This window comes from Elephantulus edwardii, unplaced genomic scaffold (genome assembly GCF_000299155.1).
Source record: "Elephantulus edwardii isolate Elephantulus edwardi_28Jun2011 unplaced genomic scaffold, EleEdw1.0 scaffold00010, whole genome shotgun sequence".
NCBI classification, from domain to species: Eukaryota; Metazoa; Chordata; class Mammalia; order Macroscelidea; family Macroscelididae; genus Elephantulus; species Elephantulus edwardii.
The window spans coordinates 29,872,609-29,892,714 of NW_006399760.1; the positions used below are offsets into that span (position 1 = coordinate 29,872,609).

Sequence of the window (20,106 nt, forward strand, 5' to 3'; positions counted from 1 at the left end):
CAGTGAGATTGTTCTGTAGTTTCCACATTCTGTTGGGTCACCTTTCTTTGGGATAGGAACAAATATCGATCTCTTCCAGTCAGTTGGCCAAGTGGGTGTTGGATCTGACTGGTACAGGAGGAGATGACCCTTCCTTCTCTGGCAAAGCATCTGGTAGGGGAATATTACATGGTTTAAAATAAAGACAGTTGTGCATTAGGACTGTATTTGTGTTCTTTCTCTATATCTATTCAATCTGTATGCTGGGCAAATCTTAGGAGAAGTTGGACTTTATGAAGAAGAATGTGGCATCAGAATTAGAAGAAGACAATAAAAAAACTGTTTTATGCAGTTGATATAATGTTGTTTGCTCAAAGTGAGGAGGACTTGAAGCACTTGCTGTAGAAAATCAAAGACCACAGCCTCCAATATGGACGACATTTCAACATAAAGAAGACAAAATTCCTCACCATTGTGCCTGTGTGCAGCATCATTAAAGACGGAGAAATAATTGAAGTTGTCAACAATTATCAACAGTCAAGAAATCAAAAGTACCTGCAACCAGGAGAAGATAAAGCAGATGAATGGAATATTCTAAGAATCAAATCCCTATGCATATCCAAAAACTTCTCTAACAGGATAAAAAGGGAAGCCACCAACTGGGAAAAAGTATTTGATAATGATATATCAGATAAGGGGATTATATAAAGAATTTGTAAACTACTTGAGCACCATGATAAGATAAAGGTAAATAATTCAATAGAAAAATGGGCACAGAATATGAAGAGACACTTCATCAAAGAACACATCCAGATGGCTAACAAGCACATGAAGAAATGTTCAAAATCCATAGCTCTAAGAGAGATGCAAATTAAAACAACTATGAGATATTATCTCACCCCAGTCAGAATAGCAAAATTTAACAGAACAGCAAGCAACAAATGCTGACAAGGTTGTGGAGAAACTGGAACCCTTATTCACTGTTGGTGGGAGTGTAAAATAGTGCAACCACTGTGGAAGGCGGTATGGCGCTTTCTCAAAAAGTTACAAATACGGATACCATTTGACCCAGCAATTCCTCTACTGGGAATATACCCCAGAGACCATAACTGACATCCAAGCAGATATATGCACACCCATGTTTATTGTGGCTTTGTTCACAATAGCAAGGAGTTGAAAACAACCTAAGTGCCCATCAACAAATGAATGGATAGAGAAGCTGTGGTATATTCACACAAGGGAATACTATGCTGCATTGAAAAACAAGGAACTCATGCAATATTATTCAAAATGGGTGACTCTGGAGAACACTATGCTGAGTGAAGTATCTCAGTCACAAAAGGACAAATACTGCATGGTGCCACTGTTGTAAAACTGGACTAACCTTGGGTTTGGGAGGACACTGAGAAGGATGGGTTCAATAATGTATACTGCATTGAAACAGATGAGGGAGAAAACTGTTTGAAATGGATATGTGATTAGGTATTTTTGTCATGACAGGAGTCTAGAGCGAAGGCTAGATGGTGGAGTGGACCTGGGGGGAGGGTTTGTAAAACAATGAAAGACTTTGTCTTTTACTTTTCCAAGAGGGTAGTGTACTAGGGGGGAGGGTTGGAAGAAAAGAAACGCCAACAATGAATAAATGGAAATCCAACGTCTCTAAATTTTTACTGAAATTAATAATAAATTTAATTAAAAAAATCAAAAGACATTTTGCATTAGGGGAGGTCTTATTGTGAAGGAACTCTCCAAGGTGTTGTGAAACAGGCATGTCAGGTGTACTAAGGTACACCTGATTCAAGCTATGGTCTTTTCTATTGTTTGCAATTCATGTGAAAGTTGGAGGCTGACCAAGAATGATAGAAGAAGAATCAGTGCCTTTGAGTTGTGGTGCTGGAGAAAAGAACTGATCTGGGACTGCCAAAGAACAAAACTTATTTACTAGAAAAGGTGCAGCCAGGAGTTCACTGGGGGCCAGGAAGGTGGAGCTTCATCTCACTTATTTTGAGCATGTTGTTGGGAGAGACCATTCTTGGAAAAGGACATCACACTTGGAAAGTTGGAAGGTTAGTGTAAGGCCCCCAGTGAGATGAATTAAAACTGTGTTTGCAGCAATGGACTAAAGTATAATCAGAGATGATAAGGATGGCACAGGATAGGACAGGGTGCAGATCTGTTGTTTACAGGTTTTCTAGTTTTGTAGTTGTAAGAACAGTGCCTAACAACACAATGATGTCAGAAAGGGCCAGCCCTTGGAAAAAAGACATTATGTTAAGGAATCCAGTGGTTCAGTGAAAGACACTCAATGACATAGATTGTAACAATGATTATGATAATGGAGTTGAGTGAAGTGGATATTGTGAGAACAGTGCAAGGTTTCAACCATATGATTGTTATGAGTTGTAGTTTGTAGACTTGAGGGCACCTCAGAACAAGAAGTCTGTTACATGTAGGTGGGATTACACGTTTCCCACTTTTCTGCTTTATGACAAATTGGTTCCAGGACAGTAAAAGACCCGTTTTTCTGTCAGCCTATTAGTAATATTGCTTCCTTAGTCATGTATGTTTTTTACAGTCCCTTGTAACAATTTGTCAATAATGTTCTATCGCAAGACTTTTGATGCACAAGCTATGGCATTGTGTATGTGTTTATTTAGGATGAAAAAGATCCTTTTGTAATAGATTCGGTATCCTTCACCTGTTAGTCCTCAGAGAAAAGGAATTTGATCCTTGAGTATATGGCCAGGGTGGCTGTTACAGTTAAAGGAACACTTCTAAAAATTCAACATGGATTCCAGATTCCTATCAAGACTTTAAAATGAAATTAAGACTGTTTTTCAACTGCCCTATATATACACTTGGAAGCAGGAGTGACATCCACATCCTAAATAACATGCCTCCGGAAACTCTCTGAACTTTGATAAATGCCGGTAGTTGTAGAGGGGCTTCAGACCTTTTGTTCATATTGTCTCTATGAGTGGTGCTCAACTCAAAGGCAATCAACAACAACAACAATATAAATTCACAGTTCAAATGTCACTGATTTTAGTCTCTCATTGTTAGATGTAAATCAAGTACAACTCATAAACACCCCATGAACAATGGAGCTGAACACTGCCTGTCCTGTGCAATCACTATCTCTGACATACTCAAGCCCATTATTACAGTCATTGTGTCAATCCACCTTGTTGAGGGTCTTCCTCTTTTTCACTGACCCTCTACATTTCCTAGCATGATGTGTTTGTCCAAGGAATGAATTCTCCTAACAACATGCTTAAAGTATGTGAGGAAAAAATATCTTACATCCTTGACTCTAGGAAGCACCTGTTGACACTTTCTACAAAACCCTGTAAAAGTGCATGTAATGGTCCTGTTGTTGTGATGTGCCCTCAAGTCTACAAATTACAACTCATAACAACCACATGATTGAAACCTTGCACCATTCTCACAATGCCCACTGTGCTCAACTCCACTATCATAATCATTGTTGCAATCCGTGTTCTTTTGGCACTCTTCTCCCAACATCATAACTCAAAAGGATCGATTCTTCTGTTATCCCTATTCATTGTCCAACTTTCACTTGCGTAGTAAGTATTTGAAAAGACCATGGTTTGGATCAAGTGCACCTTAGTTTTTGACAACAGATTTTCCCAGTACAACATTTTTGCTGTTGTTCATTTTTTGTTCTCATTCAGAACATGTTGATTAACCCACAAGCAGAGGCATCTTGGTTGATAACCTGGTTAAAGTTTGGAATCCTTGAGAAATAACAACCATCTTTTATAGGAAATGAGTTGGGATAGATGTTCATTGATTTCTCAGTAATTATTGGAGTCCTTAGTGAAAGAGAAATCCCAGTGCAACATTTTAAGGTGGTTCTGTTGGCCTAGTGGTCAGGAGTGGTTCTGCCAACCCAACCAGCTGTTCCATAGGAGAAAAATGGGTAATCTCTTCCTGTATGATTTACAGCCTCTGCAAAAAATCTTTTGGAGGATCAGTTATGAGTAGATTCTGACTCCTTTGTACATATCAACAACAACAACATACACACACAGGTCAGGTGTCTCTGATTTTAGCCTCTCATACAATATTAAAATTATTTAGTGTTCATCTTTTAAAAAGAACATTAAAAAGAATTCGATACCATTTTAACAATGTCTTCATTATGTAATATTGTTATAACTAAAGTATTAATAGAAGGTGGCTTTAACAAAGAATTTATCTTCTCACAATTTAGGAAGTTAGATGTTTTAATTCAAGGTTCTGGCTCTAGGGTTGGTTCTCTGCCTGCATTGCGGAAATTCCTGGTCTTGTTTTCTCTAGACCAGCATTCTTCTGTTCCTTGTCCATTTACACTTTGCCTCTTTTAGTCTTGTATGTTTCTGTGTCTGAACTGCTCTTTGTATCTCTACAATGTTTATGCTTAACAATTGAAGACTCATTAACATAAGAAAAGAAATCTCATTTCCAAACAAAATGACACCCATAGCTATAGGTCATAAGTCATCAAGGGTTTTATCCAGTAACAATTTTATAATAATTTCTTATCATTCTTTTTAAGGCAATAGTTGAGATTGAATACGTGTATGGAAGAAGGGGAGACAGGGTGTTGTTTATTTGTCGTGGAGTTGACTTCTATGCGACCCTATGCACAATAGCGCTGAACCCTACTCTATCCTGAGACAATCTCACTATCTCTAGCACACCTATCCTTATTACCCCAGTTATTGTCAATCCATTTCATGCAGTGCCTTCCTTTCCTGTGCTGTGTTCTTCAACCCTTCTAAGCATGATATTCGTCTCTAAAGACTGATCCCTCCTGGCTACGTGCCCCAAGTAGTTGAGACAGACTCTAAAAATCCTTGCCTCCAAGGAACAACTTGGTTTCAACTTTTCCAGGACAGATCTGTTAGTTCTCTTGGCAGTCCATGGTATGTTCAATACTATTCTCCAGTATCACAACTCAAAGGCATGTATTCTGTCATCCTTGGTCATTGTCCAGCTCTCTGACAGAGTAAGACAGACCATGGCAATTATTGTTAGCTGCTGTTATGTGTGCCATTGAGTTGGATTTGACTCAGTAGCTCACCCAAGAGCAGGTTTTAGAGGCAGCCAACTGCATGGGAGGATACTGTCCATCCTCTTCCCACAGAGTGGCTGGTGGATTTGAACTCTGTGTCTTTGGGATTGTAGTGCAACTTCGTATCACTAGGCCACCAGAATTAATACAAGACAGAGGATAGAAGTAAGTTATTTTGAAGAATATCCAGAGAAAATTGTAGATGGACCAAGTTAGTTTTCCTTATCCTACCCTGCTTCCTTTTCTGTTTTTCCTTCTTTCTCCAGCATCAATAGCCCTTCTCCTTCTCTTTGGTTGCATTGAATATCAACTTTGGCAAGAAGTACCTTGTTTAATGTTTCTGGATTTTTCTTCTGAAAATATGCAAGTCTTAGGCCCCATTTCATCCAGGTCTGACCTGGGCTAGACCATCACAGGTCATGGATAAGAACTAAATCCCTGCTTGTTTGTTAATAAGCAAGGCAACTCGTAGGGTTAAATAAATGGCAGAGAAAATAGGACCTGGAACAAATTGTTAACATAAGTACACATTATTGATTAAACTCAGTAAATATATATCAAACATATATTATCAGCATGGTGGTAAGCAGTTGAGCACAAAAGTGAACAACAGATGGTCTCCTTTCTCAAAGCACGGAATTATTCAGGGACTCCCGAGACTCACTTGATCCCACGAGATTTATGTTTTGGAATGATGTTAGACACTTGGGCAAAATCAGTAATTCTGACTCAACTTTAGAATTTACGGAACAGTCTGAAGTAGGATTGGAGAATTTGCATTTCTATCAAACTCTGATGCATCTATAGTTACACTTTAAGACACACAGTTTTAAAATATGAGGACTTCCAGATCTCTTGAGTGGAAACGGGTTGAACTGATCTGGACATCAGAAGCAGTATGTATAAGGTTGACTGAAACTAAAGTGATTCCATTTTGTTGACTTTCTGACCCTACCTGAATGTGTCTGTGTGTTCTAGAAAATAGTACATAATCTGATTAAGATTTATCCCTAGATACGGTTTTATGATCCACCCCAGAAGATGGTGGTTGTTGAGTACTGTAAAGTTGGAACCAATACATAGCTGACCCTTCGGAGGGTTTTCAGAGGCAGACGATCACATGGGAGAAAACTGCTCATCCTTCTCCCTTGGAGCAGGTGGTGGATTCCAGCTGTGTGTCTTCAGAGCTCCTACCCCAGGAGGTAAAGCTAGCTGTGCTGTAAAAATGGAACATGGCCTCAAGCTCATGAAACTACTGTGACTTCCCTCAACTGGCCAATTACATTTAGCTTCAGGCCTCTGTCACTGAAGTGCACATTTTAAAGCATGTTGTTGTTGTTATGTGCCATTGAGTCACCTGTGACTCATAGCAATCCTATGTTACAACAGCCCTACACCCTGCTCTATCCTGTGCCAATCTTAGTGTCTCTGACACACCTACTCCCATTACCCCAGTCACTGAATCAATATTTGCTATATACTTGGCTAGGGTTGCTGCTGGACTTCATAGTGAATTTGGACTATTTTTAAAACTTTTAGGTGACTCAAATGTGTGTATCCAGACCTACCATCCCATTGGGTGGTTTCCTGCCATTATTATGAATTTGGGACTCAGTGTATGCAAGAGGGTGCACAAATTGTTGTTAGGTGCCATGGAGTCAACCATGACTCGTAGCGGCTGCATGAACAACAAATCTGAACTTTGTCCTATTCTATAGCATCCTCATCTTCAATATGCTCCAGACTATTGGTACAGTCACTCTGTTAATCTATCTTGTCAAGGGTCTTTGTCTTTCTGTGACTCTACCTTTCCTGGTAAAATGTCTTTTCCCAAGAACTGGGTCCTCCTGACAACATGCCCAGAGAACGTGAGTCAATCCTTACCCCAAAGTAAGGTTTCACAGTCCTTGACTCTAAGGAGCACCCTGATTGCATTTCCTCCAAGTTGTTCTTTTTGATTGCCTTCAAGTTAAGCAGGACTCACGGCGACCCTATTAACAAAAGACCTGAAGCCCCTCTACAACTATGGACATTTATCAAAGTTCATAGAGTTTCCAAAGGCATGCTGTTTTAGGAAGTGAATGCCACTCCTGCTTCCTCCAAGAAAGTGTACAAATTGTTGTTGTTGAGCAAATTCACTCTGGGTGAATTATGTGAACTCTGTGGTACTGGCTTAATAAATGGGGGAAATAAATAGAAACCACTTGTCTTTTAGTTGAATTGTTGTCTTCCTTTAGAAGGCCTTTCTGACTATGCACTAAGAAAGCTTCATTTTGCAGCCCTCTGAAGTCTTAACTCCATCTGTGCCCTCCTTGGGTCCACTTGGTCTCGCCTAGCACTAGCAGCTCCAACAAGTGAGCTGGGCATGCTCAGTGGGCAGGGTCGGATTTTGAGGGGTGCACTGGGAAGCCTGCTGCTCTGCTGTCACCTGTACCAGGCCTGTGGAGCCTGTTGTGCTCAGCACCCCACCCCCTGGTGCTAAGGCTTGGTCTTCTCGGCGGGCCCCTGCGCTGACATTCAGGCAGGGGGTCAGGAGGCCGAGTTCGCCTCCAAAGAGCGCGGGGAGCCGGGCGAGGGCTCTGGGTTCTGTCAGCAAGGCCCCAGGGGTCTGCCTGACCCCTCGATGCGCTTGCAGGCCCAGGACGACGGGCCTGCTGGGAGTGCCGAGTAGAGGGGAATCCAGATCCGAGTGGGCAACTAGAAATCAGGTAAGCCTGTGTCTGGCGGCGCGGAGCTGGCGAGTGTCTTCCCAGTGCAGGCCAGATGGCGGGGGAGGGTGTAGGAAATCCGATCCGTGCACCATCCTCCCCCACGCCCGGCCCGACGGAGGTTTCCCGGCTCACCAGGCGGGCCCGGCGGGTTTGTGGCCGTCACCGCGAAGGCGCTGCCAGGAGCTGCTGCCACCTGGGGCCACGGCTACTGCGCCCTCACCGCGGCGTGGCCCCACCCGGCGGGACCTGTGTCCCCGTGTCCCCGTATAATCCCGTTCATTGGGCGGCGAAGACCTCGCTCGCTCGTCGCCCGCTGGTCGCCGAGCCGCCTCCCCGCCCTGGGTTCCCGCTGCCACTTCCGCGTTTCCCCGCTGGGCCGGAGGAGCCTGGGCCGGGGCCTCCAGGTTGGAGGTGGCGGCCGCGCCGCAGGCTCTGCCCTCGGGAGGGAGGCGGAGCGGCGCGGGGGAGGGGAGGTAGCCGGGAGGGCGGGTGGGGGCGCGGCGGCGCCGGGCGCGTCGGGTTACACTGGCGCTGCGGGCCCGGGAGTGACATTCCCGCGCCTGGCCGCGAGCACCCGGGCCGCGGCTCTGATTCGGGAGGGAGGCAGAGGCTCCGCCCTGGCTGGAGGAACTGGGTGCTCTGCTCCCTCGCGTGAGAGGATCTATCTCAGGTGTGTGCTTTCTGGGATCCCCCCTCCCCGCCCCTCTCTTGTAGGGGAGAGTGGGCTTTCCCTGATCCCGGCCAGTTTTTTGGGGGGCTTCGGTGTTGGGATGGTTTCTCGCGGCGGGAATCTGAGGAAAAACTGAAAAATTCCTCCTTACTACCAGAAGGTGGGCTTAATTACTTTCTGGAGTTTAACAGTTAATTTTCTTTCTTTGGGGCACGGGAAGGGGGTGCCTTTACCTCCTTAGTAAAGTAGCAGGACTTTGGGACGAGGTTGGGAGTTAAGTGGAACTTTACTGCAAACTTTTTAGCTCGTGGACGTCCCTACTCTTGTTCTTTACAGAAGCCAGAGTGAGAAGGATACTAAACTGGGGGGGGGGGGAGGCTGAGACTTTGAGAGCAACCTCAGTTCTTAGATTATGACAGGTTTTGGAGGAAATGGAAGTTGTACATTTGTACACGGTTACATTTAAAACAGCCTCCACTTCCCACGTAGTAATTTCAAGGAGCAAATAGAGATTTACAAAGGTGCCTTGGCAGGAAGGTGCGAGCCGGGTGAATAAGTGCTTACTCTTAGCAGATGGTCTCTAGACGGGGCTTTCAGGTGCAAAGATACTTTCACTCCCTTCCAGCTAAATTCTGGAATTCCAAAGTAATTTACAAACACATTCTCACAAAGTCTCGGTGGGTGTCCTGAGCCAACCCAAATCAGGCAAGGCATTACATACATAATGGAGGCAATTATAAAAACAGCTCATAAAAAAAGCCTCTTGCTCATTTAGATAAATTGTATAAGTGGGGGAAGGAAGTTGGTAAATTACACACCTCATTGCTTCAAACAAACTGTTTGTATATGCTCCCAGTTTAAAAGAAGATTTAAAAATTCCTTTTTGGAGTGTGATGGGTAATGGCAACTGTGACACTGGGCCCAGGCATTTCTGGTCACTACTGACCACCCCAGTTTTTAAGTCCCAGCAGTTTTTGCTGACCATCATCTGCCAGTGGGTTGACATTGCCCAATGGATACACTATGTGCAGTGTGGTGAACCTTGTGATAGGGATGTTGAAACCCCCCTGCTTTTCTCTTAGGGATTTTATGTCACCTTCTCACACTCACTTGAGTTTGACAGATCAACTTTTCAAATAGATTATTGAACTCAGGCCCATGAATAAAGGACAAAAGATTGAATTTTGAGTTTAAGAACCGTGCTGTAATTGTCTAATTTTGCATAGGTTTCATATAGAAGCTTTATTTTCTAGAGACATTCTGAGTAGTGTAAAAGTCTACTACTGTACTCTTCCCTCTCACTTATTAAAAAATGTAATACTGTAGCCCAGTGGTGTAGTTCATGAGAGAGTGACAATATTACCGATATTTGACATGTTTTATCTCCCAGTTTAGTTTTTGTAGAATACCTGCGTGGTATAAATGGTTAACGTGCTGGCTTCTAACAGAAAGGTTGGAAGTTTAAGTCCATCCAGAGGCATTTCTGGAGAAAGACTTGGAAGTTGGCTTCTGAAAAACTAGCCATTAAAAATTCTTTGTGGCCTAGTATTACTGGTAGAGTTTATCAAGGTAAAATATTAGATATAAAACAGTTGGAGAACAACATAAGATCTTAGGTTGCCATATGTGTCCAGTGGAAGGATGTTGGCCATAACTGTCCTGTTGTTTATGGCTGGAAGAAATTAACATGGCCTCAAATAGATAGCTTTGTGGTGAAGAGACTATCAGTTGAATAACGGACTGAAAATTTCCTGAAGATTACAGCAAAAGCAGCTTATCTTTGTTTCAAGAACATTTTCCATTTTGTCCATGAATGTGTTCAAGAACCAGCATACTCATATATTTTCAAAATGAACTTTCTGTGGAAAATACACTAGAAATGTTAGTGAAGTTCTGTACATGAACTAAATAATATTTTTCAGTATGTCTCTGAAGTTTTAAAGCCCAAAGTTGGAGTTAAAAAGGATAACTCTTCAAAAAATCAGATGTGAAAGTAGTTGCCTGATTGTCTTCTGTTCCACCCAAATGCCCTGTGGGATTTATTTTCATCTCATTGGGGGGGGGGGAGACATGGGGAGGTTACTAATCATTAGAGTTGAGACCATCACAACTGAGTAATTCCAGATTGGATAATTTCAGGATTATTTTAGAGATAGGGAAAGACTGGATGAAACCAATTAGCAAAGCAGGTTTTTGTTGCCCATCAAAATACAGAGATAATTATACCATGATTTAGCACCTTTGAGATAAGAAGAAAATGTAGAAGTTTTGTCATAAGGGATGCAGAACTAACTAGAAGTCCATGTTTTACATTTCCTTGTTTTAGCATTGTTGACATGATGGGCAAAAGGAATCTCGGATGGAGAGTTGTTGGATGAAATTCAGCTCTCCTGAGAAGAGATAAGGGCCAAGATGGCTACAAGCCAGGAAACCTTGAACAGCTTTAAAGTAGACTTTTTCCTGTATTATATGTTCAGAGGTTGCTCTCAGGAACATTAAAAAAAGATAAAAAAAGCAGCTGACATCCTGGTCTGTTGGTATAACTTCACAGAGAATCTTCTACATCCTAGATTAGTGAATAGTATCAGAGGTCTAAAAGCTTTTGGGCAACGGTCTAAGAAACAGCTAAGGTATAAGCAAAAGAGAGCAAAGGTTTCCCAGCTAAAAATTGGTAATGAAATGTGCATGTGCACAACTTTAAAACATTTGCAGGGCATTTTTAATTATTATAGCAAAGTGTAATTATTACCAATGCATTCTGTTTTTTAATAGTGAAATGCTGTTAGAGTGTAGGCTCTTCTTGAACTTTGTTTAATTTTGATTTTCTGGAGCCTCATGTCATGGAGTCATAATTTAATTATAAATGTCCTATTAAAGGCTTTAATACAGAGTATAGCAAGGAATAAGCCCCACAAACTAAAATACACAGGCTATTTTCAGAGGTAGTACATCACAGGGAAGGAGATTGCCCATCTTCCTTGGGTGAAGTGGCTGGTAGATTTAAACCTTGGACCTTTCTTGGCAGTGCATTTCCTTACCATTACTTTACCAGAGCTCAGTGGGCTAGAGCACCTAACAATAAGTATTGCTTGGTGACAGTGAGGTAATAATATGCTTAGAATACTTTATTATTTACCTTAAAATCTCCCAATGACCACTTATGCCAAGTGGAAACCTGAGATGGCTAAAAAAAAATAGAACTTCTTAGGAAAATTTTTGTCTATTTTATGCCATTATTGTATTCTTTCAATAAAATACAGTTACTGGGAAAAAACATTATTTCAATAAAATACTCTTCAGTAAAATACTCTTCTTCAAGAGTTCTGAAGTGATGGAAATGATACAACTCAATCAGAGCCCTAAGTTCTTAAAAGTTTTCATTTAAGTAGAATAAGCAAAGGAGATTTTGTTTTATTGTGGTAATACTAAAGTGGCTCTTGATCATGTATGCATCTCTCTTCAACCTTCTATGGTCCCTCTGCTCTGGTGGATCAAGTTCTAAAACTTTTGTCTTAAAATTAATTCTTGAACCTTCTCAGTCTTGGCTCTAACATTCAGGTTCTTCTCTTAATCTTCCCTGTGAGCCAGCCAAACCGTACTACTTGAAATTTCTTGTATCAGTCTTCTTCCTTTGAGCCCCAGGCTAGTGCAAACTGTTTCCATGCTCAACTACTGACCTAAATGTTGGAGGTTTGAGTCCCCAGTGGTACTTCCAAAGAAAGATCTGACAATGTACTTCTGAAAAATCTTGAAAACCCTGAGGAATGTATTTACTCTCTGACATACACTGTGAATCAGAATAGACTCAGCAGCAGCTCCTGGTGATGGTACTATTGCTGCTTTATGTGTCCTTGAGGCATCTATGACTAATAGCAACCCTATGAACAGCAGATCTAAACCATGCCCTAGCCCATGCCATCCTTATCGTCTCTAACACACTGGAGCCCATAGCTCCTGTCAGTGTGTCAGTCCATTTCCTTGAAATTCTCTCATTGACCCTCCACCTTTCTAAGCATGCTGTCCCTTTCCAAGAAATAGTCCCTCCTTTTTTAAAAATTTATTTCAATTTATTATTTTCAGTAAAAATTTACAGAGACTTTGGATTTCATTCATTGTTGCATTTTTCTCCCCTCCCAACCTTCCCCCCCAGTACACTACCCTCTTGGAAAAGTAAAAGAGAAATTCTTTCATTGTTTTACAAACCCTCCCCCAGGTCCACTCCACCATCCTGTCATGATAAAAATACCTAATCACATATCCCTTTCAAACCGTTTTCTCCCTCATCTGTTTCAGTGCAGTATACATTATTGAACCCATCCTTCTCAGTCTCCTCCCAACCCCGAGGTCAGTCCTATTTTACAACAGTGGCACCATGCAGTATTTGTCCTTTTGTGACTGAGATACTTCACTCAGCGTAATGTCCTCCAGAGTCACCCATTTTCCTTGTTTTTCAGTGCAGCATAGTATTCCATTGTGTGACTATACCACAGCTTCTCTATCCATTTGTTTGTTGATGGGCACTTAGGTTGTTTCCAACTCCTTGCTACTGTGACCAAAGCCATAATAAACATGGATGTGCATATATCTGCTTGGATGTCAGTTATGGTCTCTTTGGGGTGTATTCCCAGTAGTGGAATTGCTGGGTCAAATGGTATCTCTATTTGAAACTTTTTGAGTAAGTGCCATACCGCCTTCCACAGTGGTTGCACCATTTTACACTCCCACCAACAGTGAATAAAGTTTACAGTTTCTCCACAACCTTGTCAGCATTTGTTGCTTGCTATTCTGTTAAATTTTGCAATTCTGACTAGGGTGAGATGCTATCTCATAGTTGTTTTAATTCGCATCTCTCTTAGAACTAGGGATTTTGAGCATTTCTTCATGTGCTTCTTCGCCATCTTTGGTGAAGTGTCTGTTCATATCCTGTGCTCATTTTTCTATTGGATTATTTACCTTTATCTTGTTGTGGTGGAAATAGTCCCTTCTAACAGTGTCTTCAAAGTATGTGAGACGAAGCATCACCATCTTTATCTCTAAAGAACTCTCCCTTTGTACTTCCTCCAAGAAAGTTCTTTTGACAGTCTGTGGGATATTTCACTACCACAACTCAGAGATTCTTCTGTCATCCTTATTCATTGTCCCGCGGAGGTGACATGGTATGTTCCAGGTGTACCTTGATCTTTCAACTGACATCACTGCCCTTCAGGACTTTGGAGAGATCCCAGACAGTAGACTTTCCTAACACTATACATCTCTTGATCTGAATGCTGGTACCAAGGGTGTTGATTGTGGATCCTAATAAGATGAAGCCATTGACACTTGAAATATTTTCTCCATCTATCTATCTAGCAAGTCTATCTTTGTTACATTGATTATGCAAAGGCATTTGACTGTGTGGATCATAATAAACAGTGGCTAACTCTGAGAAGAATGGGAATCCCAGAACACTTGATTGTGCTAATGCGAAACCTATATTTGGACCAGGAGGCAGTCGTCAGAACAGAGCAAGGAAACACTGCGTGGTTCCAAATTGGGAAAGGTGTATGCCAGGGCTGTATCCTGTCTCCATACCTTTTCAATCTTTATGCAGAACAGGTTATCTGGGAGGCTGGGCTCTATGAGGAGAAATGTGGGGTCAAGATTGGTGGACGATTTATCAACAGCCTGCGTTATGCGGATGACACAACCCTGCTTACTGAAACTGAAAAGGACCTGAAGCGCCTGCTGCAGAGTGTCAAGGACTGCAGCCTACAATATGGATTGAGGCTCAATGTCAAGAAGACAAAGATTCTCACCACTGGACCAATTGGCAGCATCAGGATGGATGGTGAAGAGATTGAGATTGTACACAGCTTTAGTTTGCTTGGCTCCACAGTCAACACTCTTGGCACCAGCAGCCAGGACATTAAAAGATGTATTGTGATGGGAAAGTCCATGGTTAGAGACCTCTCTAAAGTGCTGAAGTGTGCCTAATACATGCCATGGTCTTTGCATTGGAGAGCTGGACAATGACTAGGGATGATAGAAGGAGAATTGATGCCTTTGAGCTGTGATGTTGGAGAAGATTATTGAATATACCATGGACTGCTAGGAAAACGAACAGTTTTGTCCTGGAGAAGGGTGAAGCCGGGCTGCTCCTTGGAGGAAAGGATTCTGAAGCTTCGTCTGACATACTTTGGACATGTTGCAAGGAGGAACCAGTCCTTGGAGAGGGATGTCATGCTTGGGAGGGTGGAGGGACAGCTTAGGAGAGGAAGACCCTCGATGAGATGTATTGATTCAGTGACTGAGGTAATGGGGGCCGGTGTGTCGGAGATGGTGAAATTGGCACAGGATAGGGCAGAGTTTAGGGCTGTTGTACATAGGGTCGCTATGAGTTGCAAGCAACTCCATGGCACATAACAACAAACATCTATCAAATTTGTTGCCTGTTGGCCCAATGGTGAGGATTTTTGTCTTCTTGATGTTGAGATGTAATCCATATTGAAGGCTGTAGTCATTGCAAGCACGTCAAGTCCTCCTTGCTTTCAGAAAGAAAGGTTTTGTCATCTGCATAACAAAGGTTGTTGATAGTCTTCCTTCAGTTCAATTTTATTATTTGTGTGTGTGTGTGTGTGTGTGTGTGTATGTGTGTGTGTACTGTCAAATCAGATCTGACTGGCACTGGTGGAGATTGTTCCTCCTTCTCCAACAGAGAATCTGGTGGATTTGAACTGTGCACCTCTGGTATTGCAGTATACCTTCTTGTCTCTAGGCCACGAGATCTCGCTTCTTCCTTCAATTCTAATGCCAAATTCTTCTTCATAACGTCCAGCTTTTCGAATGATTTGCTCAGCATATAAATGACATAAATAGAGAAAAAAGGCACAGCTCTATTGTACACCTCACTTTATTTTAAACCACACAGTGTTCCCTTGCTCTGTTTGGACAACAGCTTCTTAGTTGAGGTTGAGGTCTCATATGAAAATAACTAAGTATTCTGGAATTTCCACTTTTTCCTTCTTTTAAATTCTCATTCTTTTCAGTGTTAACCATGTCTTGTTATAATCTACTCAATCAAGTGCCTTTGCATAGTCAGTAAAGCACAAATAGCCATTCTTCTGGTATTCTTTGCTTTCAGCCAAGATCCTTCTAACATCAGCAATGATATCCCTGGGGCCCTGGCTCAGAGTGGTGGTGGTGGTAGATCATAATTCCTAATGTTGCCCCTGTGTTAATGTTCTTTCTACATCACCAGTTAGAGATTTGACTAATCCTGAAAGGTATTCTCTATCAGTTCAATGATGGTTTCTCCCTCTACTCCAGTCAGATTTGTTTTGCAAATTTCCAGAACTCACTAATTACTCTTTTTATGCCGTTCATTCACCTCCTACTTAATCCCGTGTATAGTAATTATTTGAAAATATGCCTCACTATCTTTTCTTCAGAAGGTCATGCTGAGCAGGGGCTGGATCTTACACAATTTTATCAACGTCACATTCCCAAGGCAGGTACTTTGCACATGCACATCTAATAGTTGTCCAAATGATTGCCTCGTTTATCCCTTAATTACTCCAGGAGTCAGAGATAAGAATGGGTGGAGTGTGATTAGACAGCAGATAGCACTCAGTGAGATGCATTGCACATCATCAGTTAAACTGGATCTTCAGTTAAGCTGAATTTATTTTCAGTCCTCCCCTTCTTCCTACTCATTTTCCAGAATTGATATCCAAGGAACATTTAGGAGAGGGAAGGGAAATTATTGCAGACAAACTAAAGTTATTAACGCAATTGAAGAAAAGCAGTGAAGGATTCTATAAGTAGGTCATCACTTCATATTTACTGATATCTTACTCACCTTTGTTAGGGCTGCTGGCATTCCCTTCCCCTCACACTTCTTCCCTGCTACCTCATATACCTGTCTACCAAGTCCAGTCTTAAAAGATTGGAAAAGCCTTAGCTAGATGATTAACAGAATTAATTTTTCATCTGTATCAAAGAATTCTAGAGTCTAAGGGAACAAAATCTTGGAGCCTGTTCATACAGTTTTCAGAGGATGAGCTTTTGGGGAAAAGTCTTCTCAGTGTCTCTGAAGTCACATCATAGCCACTTGGTCTTCATAAGTCTTTGCTCCTTTTAGTAAAATGAGGTGGTTGAATTGCATGAGTTTAAAGCTCATAGAATGTTCCAGGTGTTTTCTTAATCTGTCCTGCATAAGAGGAGGCTGATTTTGCTCAATGGACTGCGTTCATCTCTGAGTTTAGTTTTCACGCATCCATTATTTGAATTCTGAATTTTCTTTGTCTCATCCTCTCCAGATGTAGCGTTCACCTCTGGAACACACGATGTTCCTTGTGTCATCCTTCAGATTTATGCTTATAGGATACATAAAAACAAATGGTTTTACTTTTCCTTCATTTCGCTTGCTAGAATTAATCCATTTGCCTATTCCACCTCACTATTAAATAACTCAAATGCTTACCAAAGATATATAAATCCACAAGGTTTTAAAATAAGAAGAGATTTTGAACTCTCACTCCACTAATATCTTTCATTATCAATAAATTATAATCAGCACTATCATTTATTACACTAGGCTAAGTATTTTGTTTGTATTGTTTGATACCCCCACTGTGAAACCAATGAGAGAAGAGAGGCCTAGAAAAATTGAATGACTTACACAAAGCCATATAGTTATTTTCTGGAATGCCTGAGAAGTCCTTGGGAACTTTGGAAAGAAATAATAGACTCAAAAGGTAATCCTACTTCCATTCTGTGTAGAATTTTATTTTTGCCACTTTGGATTTCATTACCCAACTCATTGAACTTTTTCTCTTAACACACTTTCTAATGTTTCTCCCTGGTGTACTTCAACAGTTTCCACCAACAATACTGAAATGATTCAAATAGTTGAGTGCATAGCATGGGATCTCTGCCTAAAGCAGTATTTCCTTCGATTTGATTTTGAGAATCCTATGACATTGTTAAAATTGCCTTAACAGCTTGCTATCAGTCTGGTTTTTATTCTACCCCTACAAACAATGCTAGTGGCATAGTGGTTCAGTGCTGATTGCTCACCCAGAGATCTGTAGTTTGAACCCACCAGCCACTCCATGGGAGAAAAATGTGACAAAGTGACAGTCTGCTCTGTAAGGTTTGCAGCCTTGGAAACCCTGTGAGGCAGTTCTGCTCTTTTCTATAACATCATTATGGCTTGAAATGAACTTGATGGGAAGGTCCAACCCCACCTCCTCACCGACCTGGGCTGCTGAATGATACTGGGGAAAAGTAGAGTGAGTAGATTGGAAATTATAAACCAATTTACTTCTTTCTAAAAGTCACCCTCTCCTGTAACTTTCCTATAAGATTCATAGTTTTTTTCACCTCACCTGTGTATTTCTTCATCAAGAAATAACTGTAGTGATTGAAGCAAGCTAAATGGATATTTTGTGAGTGTTCATACGTGTGTGCAAGTGCAAACTCCCCCCCCCCTTTGCTGTTAAGTCAATTCTAACTCCTCAAAACTCTGGCTTAGAATGAAATTGCCCTATATTGTTTTCAGGGCAACCGTATTCACAGGAGCAGACTCCCAGTCTTTCCCTTGAGGAGTTGTTTGTGGGTTTGTACCGCTGACCTTTAAGTTAGCAGCTGGTGCTTAACCGCTTTGCTGTTAGACCTCTACACTGATACAAAAGACCTGACAAACAGGGAAAAGCTGAAATTAAGAGTTCTTGTTGGTTAATGACTTTCTTCCACTTGATGCTCAGGGAAAATAAAAACCCAACAACCCAATAAAAAGCCCCCTCCAAAATTACCAAACTCATTGCCGTTGAGTAGAAATTGGCTGGTCCGAGTGCAGTGGAGGCCACAACTAATTGATCACAGCCAGAAATTGGATCACAGCTGGCCCTCTATTAGGTTTCCAAGGCTGTAAATTGCATGAGTGGAGATTGCCCATTTTTCTCCTAGTGCTCACTGGTGGATTTGAACCCCTAGAGCAGGGGGTTCAAAGCTCTTTGGATCATCAGTGTGCCTCCCTCCAGACCACGCCACTGCACTTGATTCAGGTACCCTGAATCTTTTCATTGTGTGGCTATCCCATCCTTTAGGGCTTTGCTGTCAGCTCCATCCAGCTAGTGCAGTGCAATACAGAAGATGCGTATCTGTTTATTAAAAGCTTAATCTTGAAAGAAGTATGTAATTTCCAGTTATTAACAGTTATTATTAACTGGCAATCGGTCACATGGTCATACTTAACCTGCGTTGGAGATTGGGAAATGCAGTCTAGCTGGAAATCTAGGAAGAACTGGTCAAGCATGGCACTATGTTTTTAGCATTTTTTTATGTTCTTTTATACTGAGAAGACATATATGATATCTTTGTTTTGCCCTCTTTACATCTCTGTTTATAAATTCAATTCTATATTGTTAACTGTCAAGTTAGAGACAGAGTTACTCAAAGTGGAGTCTTTCTCCAGTATGTTGAGAGGGTGAAACCAAGTTTCTCCTAGGAAGCTAGGATTTTGAAGATCCTTCTCACATACGTTTGGGCAGAAGGCCAGGAGAAGACTGGTCCTTAGAGAAGGACATCTTGCTTGGAAAGTGAGAGGGACAGCACAGATGATATGGATTCATTCAGTAACTGGTGCATTTGAGGGTTGGTGTGTCAGAGTCAGTGAGACTGACTCAAGACAGGGAAGGGTTCAGACCTACTGTCCATAGGATCTCTATGGGTTGCAGGGGACTCATAACAACACATAACAACAACAGCCACCACTGCCATTTAATGAACGTGGTTGTCAGTTGCTGTCCGTTGAATTCCAGCTCATGCTGACCCCATGTGTACAGAGTGGGACAGCTTCATCAAGTTTTTAAATTTGTGACCTTCTGGAAGTAGATTGCCAGGCCTGCCTCCCAAGATGCCTCTGGGTGGGCTTGAATTGCCTTTTGGCTAGTAGTCAAGAGCTTAACCATTTGTGACCCCCAGAGATGCCAGACTTTATAAAATTCTTCCATGTTTTCCTTCACTTTAGAATATTTACAAAAGTACTCAGGATTCTTTCATTCCAAAACCAAAGATCAAAACCTCAAACTATTCCTTTTCCTTATACTTCCTTCTAGCTAAATCCTCACTTTTTCCTCATTCAAATTATGCTCCAACTTCTCCTTTCCATTTACTTGACAACTGTTGGATATCCATCTGGCTTTTATCTCAGATGAATCTGTTTTTAAGATTATGGTGTCCTCCTGACTGCAAGTCAGTGGAAACTTTTAAATTGGAATTTCTGTGGGATTTTTGTTTTTTCCCCTTCTCATTATCTCCTTTGTGAAACCAAGTTTTCATTGGGCCACTGGGACATCTTCTTCTGAGCTACTACTTTGTAGTTGCTGCTTTGTACATCCTTCCTGTTAATAACCGTGCTCTCAGGATCTGCCCTTTTCCCATCTTCTCCCTGGAGATGCTCTCTGTACCACATTTATCTATATCTCTGATTTCTGTGATCTCAAACCAACACCCTCAACCAGATTTCTTGACTATGTTTAGGTGGCTTACTGGACAGCCTCCCCTGGAAGTCCCAAAGACTGACTAGGACTCATCCCCTATCCTTTCCCTCACTTGGCTCAGTTTTGTTCTCCTCTCTCATTGAAGAGCATCACTGTGTTCTCTTCTTTTTTTTTTTTTTTTTT

General features: G+C 41.6%; 1 protein-coding gene across 1 annotated transcript in view; it reads left to right on the forward strand.

Moving 5' to 3' along the window:
- Nucleotides 1-8,325: 8,325 nt before the first annotated feature.
- The window catches only part of GPD2 (glycerol-3-phosphate dehydrogenase 2 (mitochondrial)), a 201,461-nt gene continuing 189,680 nt past the window's right edge, over nucleotides 8,326-20,106 (forward strand). The window contains exon 1 of the mRNA XM_006880784.1: nucleotides 8,326-8,440. The gene's annotated coding sequence lies outside the window, so the exon portion shown is untranslated. The remainder of the gene's footprint in view (nucleotides 8,441-20,106) is intronic.